Here is a 12170-nt window from a genome sequence, read left to right on the forward strand (position 1 = left end):
CAGTAATGTATAACAAAATATTGATCATTAGAGAGTTATAGATAAAAGACTTTTGGCCCCTCTGAGACCCTAATTTGAGGGGTCAGCCCCATTTTCTTGATATCAAATGAAAGGTCTTGTGATTTTGAAGATTTTTTGTTCAACACTTATTCAGAGATTTATTTTCGTTGTGGAGATATGCTAAATGGAAACATTAAGGGGCCACCCCCCAACAATCCTTAATGGGGCCGTTTTACAAAAATTCAAAGTATGCATATTGTTTAGAACATTATTCTGACCATCTTTTGTTCAATATTGCTTATCAAAATATTCCCCCTTTTCAAGATATAAAGCATAAGGGATTTGACATTCTGGCCCCTTGTGACCCCCTAATTACGTAACATCTTAACAAAATGTTATCATATATTGTTGCAAATCGTTAAGATGAATACTTTTGCTTCTGTAATGGATAACAAAATATTGATCATTAGAGAGTTATAGATAAAAGACTTTTGGCCCCTCTGAGACCCAAATGTAAGGGGTCAGCCCTATTCTCTTGATATCAAATGAAAGGTCTTGTGATTTTGAAGATTTTTTGTTCAACACTTATTCAGAGATTTCTTTTCGTTGTGGAGATATGCTAAATAGAAATATTTAGGGGCCACTCCTACAAGTCCTTAATGGGGCCGTTTTACAAAAATTCTAAGTATGCATATTGTTAAGAATATTATTCTGACCATCTTTTGTTCAATATTGCTTATGAAAATATTTTCCCTTTTCGAGATATAAAGCGTCAAAGATTTGACATTCTGGCCCCTTGTGACCCCTAATTTCGTAACATATGATCAAAATTGTATCTTATATTGTTGCAAATCGTTAAGATAAATTATTTTGCTTCAGTAATGTGTAACAAAATATTGATCAATAGAGAGTTATTGATAAAAGACTTTTGGCCCCTCTGAGCCCCTAATTTGAGGGGTCAGCCCCTTTTTCTTGATATCAAATGAAAGGTCTTATGATTTTGAAGATTCTTTGTTCATCACTTATTCAGAGATTTATTTTCGTTGTGGAGATATGCTAAATAGAAATATTTAGGGGCCACTCCTACAAGTCCTTAATGGGGCCGTTTTACAAAAATTCTAAGTATGCACATTGTTTAGAATATTATTCTGATAATCTTTTGTTCAATATTACTTATCAAAATATTCTCTTTTTTCGAGATATAAAGCGTCAAAGATTTGACATTCTGGCCCCTTGTGACCCCTAATTACGTAACATATGATCAAAATTGTATCATATATTGTTGCAAATCGTTAAGATAAATACATGTACTTTTGCTTCAGTAATGTATAACAAAATATTGATGATTAGAGAGTTATAGATAAAAGACTTTTGGCCCCTCTGAGCCCCTAATTTGAGGGATCAGCCCCATTTTCTTGATATCAAATGAAAGGTTTTATGATTTTGAAGATTTTTTGTTCAACACTTATTCAGAGATTTATTTTCGTTGTGGAGATATGCTAAATAGAAATATTTAAGGGCAACTCCTACAAGTCCTTAATGGGGCCGTTTTACAAAAATTCAAAGTATGCATATTGTTTAGAATATTATTCTGACAATCTTTTGTTCAATATTGCTCATGAAAATATTTTCCCTTTTCGACATATAAAGCATCAAAAATTTGATATTCTGGCCCCTTGTGACCCCTAATTACGTAACATATGATCAAAATTGTATCATATATTGTTGCAAATCGTTAAGATAAATACTTTTGCTTCAGTAATGTATTACAGAATATTGATCATTAGGAAGTTATAGATAAAAAACTTTTGGCCCCTCTGAGCCCCTAATTTGAGGGGTCAGCCCCTTTTTCTTGATATCAAATGAAAGGTTTTGTGATTCTAAAGATTTTTTGTTCAACACTTATTCAGAGATTTCTACTCGTTGTGGAGATATGCTTAATTGAAATATTAAGGGGCCACTCTTACGAGTCCTTAATGGGGCCGTTTTACAAAAATTCAAAGTATGCTTATTGTTAAGAACATTATTCTGGTCATCTTTTGTTCAATATTGCTTATCAAAATATCCCCCCTTTTCGAGATATAAAGCGTCAAAGATTTGACATTCTGGCCCTTCGTGACCCTTAATTACGCAAGATATGCTTTAAAGTTTATAATATATTGTTCCAAATGGTCTAAAATTAAATAATATCGAAAATTCGAGCAGAAAAAATGATAAAATTTTTTGGTCATTTGGAGGATCGAACCCGGGTCGTCCGCGTGACAATCCAACGCGCTAACCATTTAGCCATTGGGATCGCCGCTTCGCGTTTTCAAATGCAAATATCTCGAGATTGGCTCATTCGATTTTCAAACAAATTACATATTTCGCTTCTGCAAAAGGGTCTCTATTCAAATCAAAAACAAAAATATTAAAAAAGAAAAGTTGAAAAATTGCGTTTTTTAAATTCGCTTCCGGTATCGACCGGAAGTACTGACGACGCACGAAAAGGCGATTCTGCAACGCTTTAGATCATGAACTATCATCTCCAATTAATCTTCACTTCATATCTTAAGCAGTTTTCGCTAAGTAATCAAGACAAAATTGCATTTTAAAATTAGAAAATTGGCCATATCTCACGACCGGAAGTGACGACGTCAACGAAAAAAATTTCCAATAAGGTTCAGATCAGTACCTATCAGATGTGAAAGTTTCATGAGAATCGGCCCAGTAGTTAACGAGAAATCGCGTGCACAAAATCGGTAAGAATAATAATAATAATAATAATAATAACTAGATGCGTTCTTGTTGCTGGTGCAACAAGCAGGTCTTCCGACCGATTTTCGTTCGAATTCTATGCTGCGTCATTCCATAAAATTTCAGAATGTATTTTTTCGTTTTCGTTCATTTACAGCAGCCTCTTAACATATCTCATAATTATTACAGGTATTCCTCAAAATATCTCAAAAATAGCTTTTAAAAATCGGCAAAATCTTCCGTACATGTTAAAAAAGAGAGAAAAGTTATTTGCAACTGAAAAAAAAAAAGAAACAAAGAAAAAAAAATTTCAACGCCCACAGCAGGATTCGAACCCCCGACAATGGGACAAAGTTTGGTTTGATCATATCTATTCAATAGATGCACGCATCAAGATACTAAATACATATTTATAATTCTCATACAACACACTATAATCCCTGTAAATACTAAAAAAAAATATTGAAAAACAAAAAAGTTGAGAAATATGACTTTTTGAATTCACTTCCGTGTGCGACCGGAAGTGCCGACGACGAAAAATAAAGGTCGTTGCCCATAAAGGAGTTCGACGTTCTATCACCTCAGTGAGTTTCACTTTCATATCTTTAGCCGTTCTCGAGAAAACTGCTGGACAAAATGCCTTTTAAAAAATACAAAAATCCCCCAAAATCGCGAACGGAAGTGAATTTCGAAAAAATGAAAAACACGTCTGGAGATATACTCATAATCCATCTTCCCTGAGAAAATCTTTGAAATCTGTCCACGCATAGCTGAGATATCGGCTGTACTATGAAAATAGAATAATAATAATAATAATAATAAAAAACAGAAGGAAAACAATAAGGTCTTCCGAAGGAAGTCGGAAGACCTTAATAATAATAATAAGAAACAGAGTAAAAACAATATGAATAACAAGAAGGTCTTCCGTTGGAGACGGAAGACCTTAATAATAAGAAAATTGAAAAAGAAACATAAGAATAATAGAAGGGTCTTCCGCTGAAGACGGAAGACCCTAACTAGACCTTTTTTTGTCGTTCAAAAAAAAAACGGAGGGCTTTTCGATCCATTAAAATCAAGAATCTTAAAGAAAAATCAATGTTACACAGAACAAACTCATATGGTAAAATATCTTAATAGTTCTTTTAAAATCAATATTTATTTGGAAACATAAGGAATCTCCATCTCCTTCAACGGCTACACAAAGAAACATAACTCTTTTACGATTTTTTTTAAGTTGTGAAAAGCACTGTTTTTCAAACAACTAAAACTTCTATAAGAGGTCAAAAATGACCCTGCGGCCCGTAATTTTTGAATTGTCCTTTTTATGCTTAACTCAAAACCGAAATCACTTTGAAGATTGATGGGTAAATAAAAAAGTTAAAGAGAAAAAATTATGTTCTGTTCTGACGCCTTATATCCCTTATATTTTTGTTTTTTTTTTTATTTCCATAACCTAACCACCTGATGACAATGCTAGAGTTATATTATTCATGTAAAATATCATAAGAATTGATTGCTTCCCCATTGAGATAATGGAACAAGAGTGATTTTAAATTTAACATAGAAATCTCCATAGGCAACTCAAAGAACTCATATAATCGGAAGTACTCTTCATATGCTTACCAAAATTTAAACATACAGAGCATATTAGGTTCCAAGCAGTTGGACGAAGGGAGATAACTCTTGCACAATTATTTTTTGAAATTACTTAAAAATACGATAATCTAGGTCTCTAAAAGCCCTATAAGGGATCAAAAAATGACCCCAGGGCCCATAATTTTTTCAAATGCCCTTCTTATTCTTAACTCAAAACAGAAATAAGTTTGAAGATATCTGAGCAAATAAAAAAGTTACAGGGAAAACTGTATTTTCTGTACTGACCCCTAAAATCCCTTTTATTTGAGAGATCTTTGTTTTCATAACGTTATCATCTAAAGACAATGCTACAATCATTTACCATGTGAAATATTAAATGAATTGCTTGCTTCCATAATGAGATAAAAGAACAAGTGTGATTTCTGATTTAACATAGAAATCCCCATAGGCAATTTTAAGTGACTCATAAAACCGGAAGCACTCTTCATATGCATACCAAAATGGAAACATATAGAGCTTATTCCCTTTCAAACAGGTAAACAAAGGGAGATAACTCTTACACATTTTTTTAAAAATGATTTTAAAATTACTTAAAAATACATTATTTCAGGCCTCTTAAACTCCTAAAGGGGTCAACAAGTGACCCCACGGACCAAATTTTTTAAATTGCCCTTTTAGTGCTTAACTCAAATCTGAAAACTGTTTGAAAATTTATTGAAAAATAAAAAAGTTACAGACAAAAGTTTGTTTTCAATGATGGCCCCTAAAATTCCCTTATTTTCCCGATTTTCATTTTCAGAGTATTTTCAGGTAGGAACAGTATCAACGTTATTGTAAACTTAAATTTTCACAAGGAAATATTCATTAATTTAAGAGAAAACGTAAAATGCGTCATTTCAAATTAACATTAAACTCCCATAGACAATTTTCAAAGACCATAATACCGGAAGTTCTGCTCTTGTTGATATGAAACTTACAATATATGCTCTAACTAGTTCAAGCATATTTCTATGCTTAGAATAATTTTCGCAACGTTATTGTGACATTTGAAAAAAATCCCCCCCCCTCCTTCTGCAATGTTTGATGTCTTATATCTCGAAAATCTCTGTAGTCAAAAAAGCGTATGCAAACTTTTTTGATAGAACTTGAATTTCAAAACTTGTATTTTTCTGTTTCGGAGCTTAGGCATTTAAAATAAGAAAGATTTAGGCGTTTTAAGGTAAGGTTTACGTCTCCCTCCAATTCATATTTTTTTAAATCTGCAAACATGCTATATATCAATTTATTCAGGGAGATTAGCACCATCATTTAATATGATTTTCAAAGATATTGCCTGTCCCATTTTTTGAATAAAAGACGCCAAATTTAACGTATTTCATATTTCACCCTGAATATTATTCTCATTGAAAAAATTGATTTACTTTATAAATTATCGAACTTATATAATTAAAATGACCTGAATTAGTATAATTCATGCTTATATTATTTAAAATTTTAATTTTCCGTTATCAAAAATGTGAAAATATGGGTAAAACAGATTTTTCAATTTTCCTTGATAAAGTGAAACCGTTGCCATGGCAACAAAAATATATAAATCAGCATTTTACATATCTACCGATTTCATCAAAATCCATGAAGTTATTAATTCGATCAATTTCATTAAATTGAACTAAAAAAATATGTATGTCCCCAATATTATTTCCATGGAAACAGGGGCTATATTATGGGTTCGAAACATAAAAATCAGGGTTTTTCTACACTTTCAAAGACAATATTGATATCACGTTGTCATGGTGTACTCTTCAGACTAAATGTTATTTTTGATAATGCATAAATTGGCCAAAAATATTTAAAATAACACTCCTTCTTTGCTACATGATGGTCTAAAAATTTATTCCATGGAAGAACTCTAGTATTTATGGCAATCTTTACATCTGAATATTCTGATGAAATTGTCCATGAATTATACTGCAACACCTTTAGAAATACACTTGTATATGTATATAAACATACTTCAGAACATGTTGCAACTAAACCAATTAAAAGCCTATGAATTTGACCTCATGCTGATTTAGTCATTCCAACATGTATTAACTTCTAGACATCTTTGTAGCAAAATTTCTGTATTCAGTTATGGCTGGTGACTTTGTCATTATACATGTCTGCCATTTTTTGAGTGAAATGTTGTAAGCATTGCGTCCACAAAGCTGCTGTTTTTATAATTAAATGATTTCTTTCCTTTGAAAAGTAGAAATGCTATCTTTAATGTAATGTTTGTTTGCCCTCTCTTGACTCAGAGTAAAATTATTGGGTCGGTAGGTGAGAAAATCTTCAACAACATATTTTTTTAAGGAGATAAGAGGAATGAAAAGAAAAAAACTACGGTCCTGCATTAAACAAAAAAGTTTTGAGCCTGGCCATTTTAGTCAGTCGGTCGGGAGAGGCCGGCAACCAAACATTTTTTTAAAGATGGCCTAACCTATTTCTACACTTCATGGACATTAGATCAATCATTGGATTAGGTAATCTGAGAATCTAAATTGAAATGTCTGAAAGAACAACATAAAGATGAATTCTAAGTGACATCAGTTCATACTTTAATGAATTTACAGTGTACTACTGTTTTCAGAGAAAAGGCTAATTCTGCAAAATGACATAACACTGTCATAAATATTTGTCAAGAACAGAACAGGGAAAAAGAAAGAATGCTACAGTGACAGATATATCTCCTGGATATCCAAGAAATAATAATTTAAATAAAACAAAATTTTCTACTTTTTAAAATCAAAATACAGAAGAAAATTAAAAGATTATAAATGTAAACAATTTTAAAATAGAACTACGTACATGTATTTATGAAAGATTTTAATTTTAGTAGAGTACTAAACTGGTCTTATCATTCCCACTAATGAAAAACCTTACAACTTCCAAGTTTCATGTTTTAAACTGTTACAGTAGATATAATTATACATGTACACTGCAACTTTATGTACAAAACTCATCAGTTTTCAAAAATACTTATATGAGAACAAAATTTCGTATATTAATTTCCTTGCAATTTTACAAACCCTTTTTAAAAACTTGTTAAGTATATATAGACAAAAGCAACCTTCAATCAATACCTATGATGTATACATTCATTTTACTGAAAACAAGTTCAAAGATGGACAAACAAAGCATGCATTGCAATCATCACAGACTCATTTTTTCTAAATATGTGGAAAACAGCACATATATACTAGATAGGATGTTGTAAAAACATTAAATTTTCTTCTATAATCTATAGACAGATAAAAATATGCATTGTGTATAACAAGTCAGAAGTCTTCTCCAAATCTCCATTGATTTTGTCATGTCTGGTTGCAATCTAATTAAAATTAGATGTTAGATCCGCTCGCATACTCGCTACACTAACATCTAACAACATCCCATAGAGGGTCACGTCAGAGGTCAAACTCTATCAACCAATCAAATTGTCGCCTGCAAAATTATTGTATATTGTTGAAGCGAACAAGTCTAGAGTTGTTCCGAATTTGACCTCTGACGTGACCCTGTATGGGATGTTGTTAGATGTTGATGTAGCGAGTATGCGAGCGGATCTAACATCTTATTTTAATCAGATTGATCTAGTTCAACACCTTAGCTTGATCCATCCAACTTTCTTTTCTTCAGCTGATATAGGATGACCTCTACTTTGATTGATGGCACAGATATTTTAAGGAAACACTGAAGTACTTTTTTTGGTTCTTATCTATATTCCAATTAATGACTCATCATCTGAAATCATATGTGTTCATTTTTGCAATAAAATTTAAGGATGGAGAACACTCAATGAAATGAATAAATTTCCAATATAATCAATGAAGAATCAATATGGAACTATTGTAAAATTTACAGATTGAATTAGTTAAATGCAAATGCTTGATAAAGAATATTCTTGTCATGCAGCAGCACAATCTGTATCTCTTTTTTAATTAATTAGAAAATGAGATATTAATAAAAATCAAACTTCAGTTACAGAAAGTAACTTGAACAGTTGAATGCATGTTCCAATGTTACAAATATTTAGGCCTAAAAAAATAAGTATTTTATTTTAAATAATTTCTTTAATGACTGCATTTCTTTTTTGGCAGTGTTGGGATATTAGTCACATCCTGACATCCTCGTACTATTCATTCGTCGTTTTCAAATCCGTAGTCAGTAGATCATTCATAACTTTCAGTAAAATGAATAGTTAAATAATTACCTGATGAAAATACTATCAACAATCAAACTGTCAACATGATCATTGAACATGGTCAAATGCACCGTGACTTTTCTTCCCTGTTCGGACTGCATATAAAGTGTCACTTTACAAGATACTCTCAGGTCTTTTCTTTTTTTCTTTCCCATTGTCACCTAAAATTTTAGTGCAGTGGAGAAGCGAGAAACACACAATGCGTCAATGACTCAATCTCTGTAAAAAAAAAAATATATTTACTTTTTAATGCATGTTCAAGATCATATTCAGCACTTATTCTGATTATTTAATAGTTGCAGTGGACTGTGCCTGAGACGATTTCCCACAGCGCCGGCGTTTATAGTCAGCTTGTGAAAATGGTGAGAACCATGCAGCTTAAATTTTCATATAACACATATAACCTAGCATTGTTTTTTAGTAACTTGTATATTTTAGCATAAGACTATAAAAAAAATATTGCAACAACTTGAACTACATGTACTATTTACCAAGTAAACAAGACGAGGTTTACATTCTTAATTTCCTTATCCTAAAAATACAATAGCAATGGATTCTGATAGGTAATCTAAACATACTATGAATTGCACAGAGCTATGCATAAATATTTTACATTAAATACTTAACCATAAATCATTAAAAATAGCTATCGTATTCTATGATGCACAATTATACATGCATTAGTTACAGGAATCCGAATACTCACAAGAAGGACAAACCAGTATGAAAATTAACACAAAGGTAAGATTTCTTAAATTTTCTGATAAGATCAATAAAATCACATGAATGGAATTTTTTTTAGCTCACCTGAGCTATTTTAAGACCCAAGCAAGTTTTCTGATCAGTGTCTGGTATTCGTCTGTCATCTGTAAACTTTTCAAATCTTTACATTCATCAGAATTAATCCTAATTTGAAAAAAAAACCTTCAAGATACAACTTTTCTTTCAGAAATTGTGCCAGAAAAGTTTGAAGTATCTATGGGAATGATCTGACGACATCGAACTTGCTGAGCCTTCCTTCTTAAAGTGACATGACCAGATATTTGGCTACCCAGTTTGAGATACGAACTAATCATTTGCTGTATGACTTATTGTGTATGAGATTGCCACCATTTACTGGAACTTTGAATTTCCTGTCCACTTTAAACCCCTGCTATCTACAATGTAAGTTGTTAATATATTTTATTTTATGTTAAATCACTTGCTCATTATCCCAATAACTTGCATGTTAAATGCTGTAGATGCTAACCTTTGCATTTTCATAAACTCTTAAATTCTACGTGTTCCGAGTATGGTGCGCCATTATGTACATCCGTTTCGTATCATGTTTTTTCGTCTCTAAATTTGATCTTATACATATTATCATATGTTTTTGAAATAAATCGCTGAACTAGATCACAAAAGTTTAAGGATTTTATTATTGTATGAATGTTATCTACCTGCTCTAATCATAAATACATCTGTTTGTATATTTTTTCTATGAAATGCCATACCTGTTATTGATTTTTTATTTTTTTATCCATAGTATCTTTCTGCTAAATGAAATAAAATACTGTGGAGGAACACGGAGAAAAGGGCACCTCAACATGTTCAAGGTCAAGCAGGTAAACACAGTGGTAAAATGCTCAAAAAAGATGACAAAAAGTTACTAGTCCCCAATTTACATGTACATCCACAAAATCTGTAGCTTGCTGGTCTGAAACTATAGATACGTATGTCTCTTAATATGTTAAATGCTGTAAATGCTATTATTTGCATTTTCGTAAATTTTGTAAATCTTTGATTTCCATGTGCTCGGAGTACAGTACCATTATGTATATTTCGTATCATATTTTGTAGTCTATAAATTTGATCTATACATATAATTATATTTTTTTTTATGTAATTCTCTTAACTAGATGACACAGAGAATTTTATCATTGTGTAAAATGTTATCTACTTGCTTTAGTCATAAGTACACCCTGTTTGTATATCTTTTCTCCTTTTTGTGTATTCTTTCTATGGAGAGCCATACCTGTTATTAATTTTTCATCTTTTGTTTCTTACAGCTTTTTACCATATCCATAGTATCTTGCTGCTAAATGAAAGAATTATTGTGGAGGAACAGAGAAAAGGGCACCTCAACATGTTCAAGGTCAAGCAGGTAAACATAGTGGTAAAATGCTCCAAAAAAAGATGGGGAAAAAGTCATTAGTCTCTAATTTACATGAACATCAACACTAGCTTCAAAATTTGTAGCTCGCTGGTCTGAAATTATAGATAAATATTTTATTACCCAGACTTGAAAAAATGGCGTATCTTTTATGGTCTTCTGTAAATTCAAAGTTCTGATGTTAAGAGAACCACCTAGACTAAAGAAATATTATATGGAACAAAACTCACAAACCCTTTTCTGTGTCGTACAATTTTTTCTTTTTAGAACTACATTGCAATCAATGTAATCACACACAAATGTAAACACATCACCCCATACATGTAATATTAAATAGACCGCCATATACACTTTCTTTTAAAATCTAGATAGGTTCAAAAATATTTCAGTTGTCAATAATTAATCAAAATTGAGCTATGTTTCCTCTAGGTCAATTGATATGTTTACAATCAACCTAGAATTTGTGTACTAGATAATATATGCATAAATCCGGAAGCACACATAAAATATGTATATATAGGCAAATGGGTATTTATTTGTATATTTGTTGTAGAAATTAGGAGCTACGTGTGCTTCTCCAGAGCTGAAAATTTCTTGGAATGAAGAGAAGAAAAAGCAAGAAGAAGCAGTTTTAAATATTGATTACATCTTCATAGTACAAAAAATGATTCGAAAGATGATACTATCTATGAAATTAGAAAGCTGAAGTGGCGTTCTGATGAATGTGAAAAAATCCTTAAAGAACAGGACACCAAAAGTGCCACTCTCAAATCAAAACACTCTGAAAGGCAGAGCATAAGAAGAACTAGGACAAATAAAGAATCTAAAAGAGTCAAACCTAATGATGTAGAGATTGAACAGAAATGGGCTATTAGAGATCAAATATCTAAGTTATTACTGTTTTGCACAAATGTGATGTTTTTTTACTTAACTTTAATTGACACATTCAATGTTAGATAAGAAAAATATACCTAGTGTTGTATTTTTGACAGTTAAAGTTTTTTTCTGATACTTCATTACAGATTAAAACTGTTATATTTTTTATTGTTTAAACATTGATTGGTTTATCGTGTAGTATGCAATCACATACATTATAATCTTTATTTATGAAATACATATATGTACAAGTTTGACTTAAATAATAAGTGCATGGACATTTATTGTGGAAAAAAAAAGACAATCAAGGGTAGTCTTAAAGAGCTTTGCTGGCAGTAAGTGGCAGATCTTGATACCCAAGTAAGAGAAAGGTGGTGTCTCTGACCGATCCTTTTGTTCTTGCTTGTGGGCGAGTGAGGCTTCTCTGTCAGTGGCTTAGTGTGTCATAGATGTAAAAAGTAGATTAAGCAGATGAGGTAGAGACATTTCTGAGTAAAAAAGGGTGAATCGTGATTTTAAAAAATATTGTATTGCAAGAGTAATGAGAATTGAAAGAGTAAAATATTAATTTGT

The 12170-nt window shown here is 31.5% G+C and overlaps 1 long non-coding RNA gene across 2 annotated transcripts; it reads left to right on the forward strand.

The window, feature by feature from the left end:
• Window positions 1–9528: 9528 nt before the first annotated feature.
• Window positions 9529–11535, forward strand: LOC134262086 (uncharacterized). 2 transcript variants are annotated; one of them, XR_009990938.1, is made up of 4 exons: window positions 9529–9733; window positions 10095–10173; window positions 10618–10712; window positions 11282–11535. It is a non-coding gene; the product is annotated as an uncharacterized LOC134262086 (long non-coding RNA). The 2 variants fall into 2 exon arrangements; XR_009990937.1 differs by having other exon boundaries at window positions 11275–11532.
• Window positions 11536–12170: the final 635 nt, after the last annotated feature.

The sequence above is a fragment of the Saccostrea cucullata genome, unplaced genomic scaffold (genome assembly GCF_032062105.1).
Source record: "Saccostrea cucullata isolate Sc308-1 unplaced genomic scaffold, CSIRO_AGI_Scuc_v1 ctg11887, whole genome shotgun sequence".
In the NCBI taxonomy this organism is placed as follows: Eukaryota; Metazoa; Mollusca; class Bivalvia; order Ostreida; family Ostreidae; genus Saccostrea; species Saccostrea cuccullata.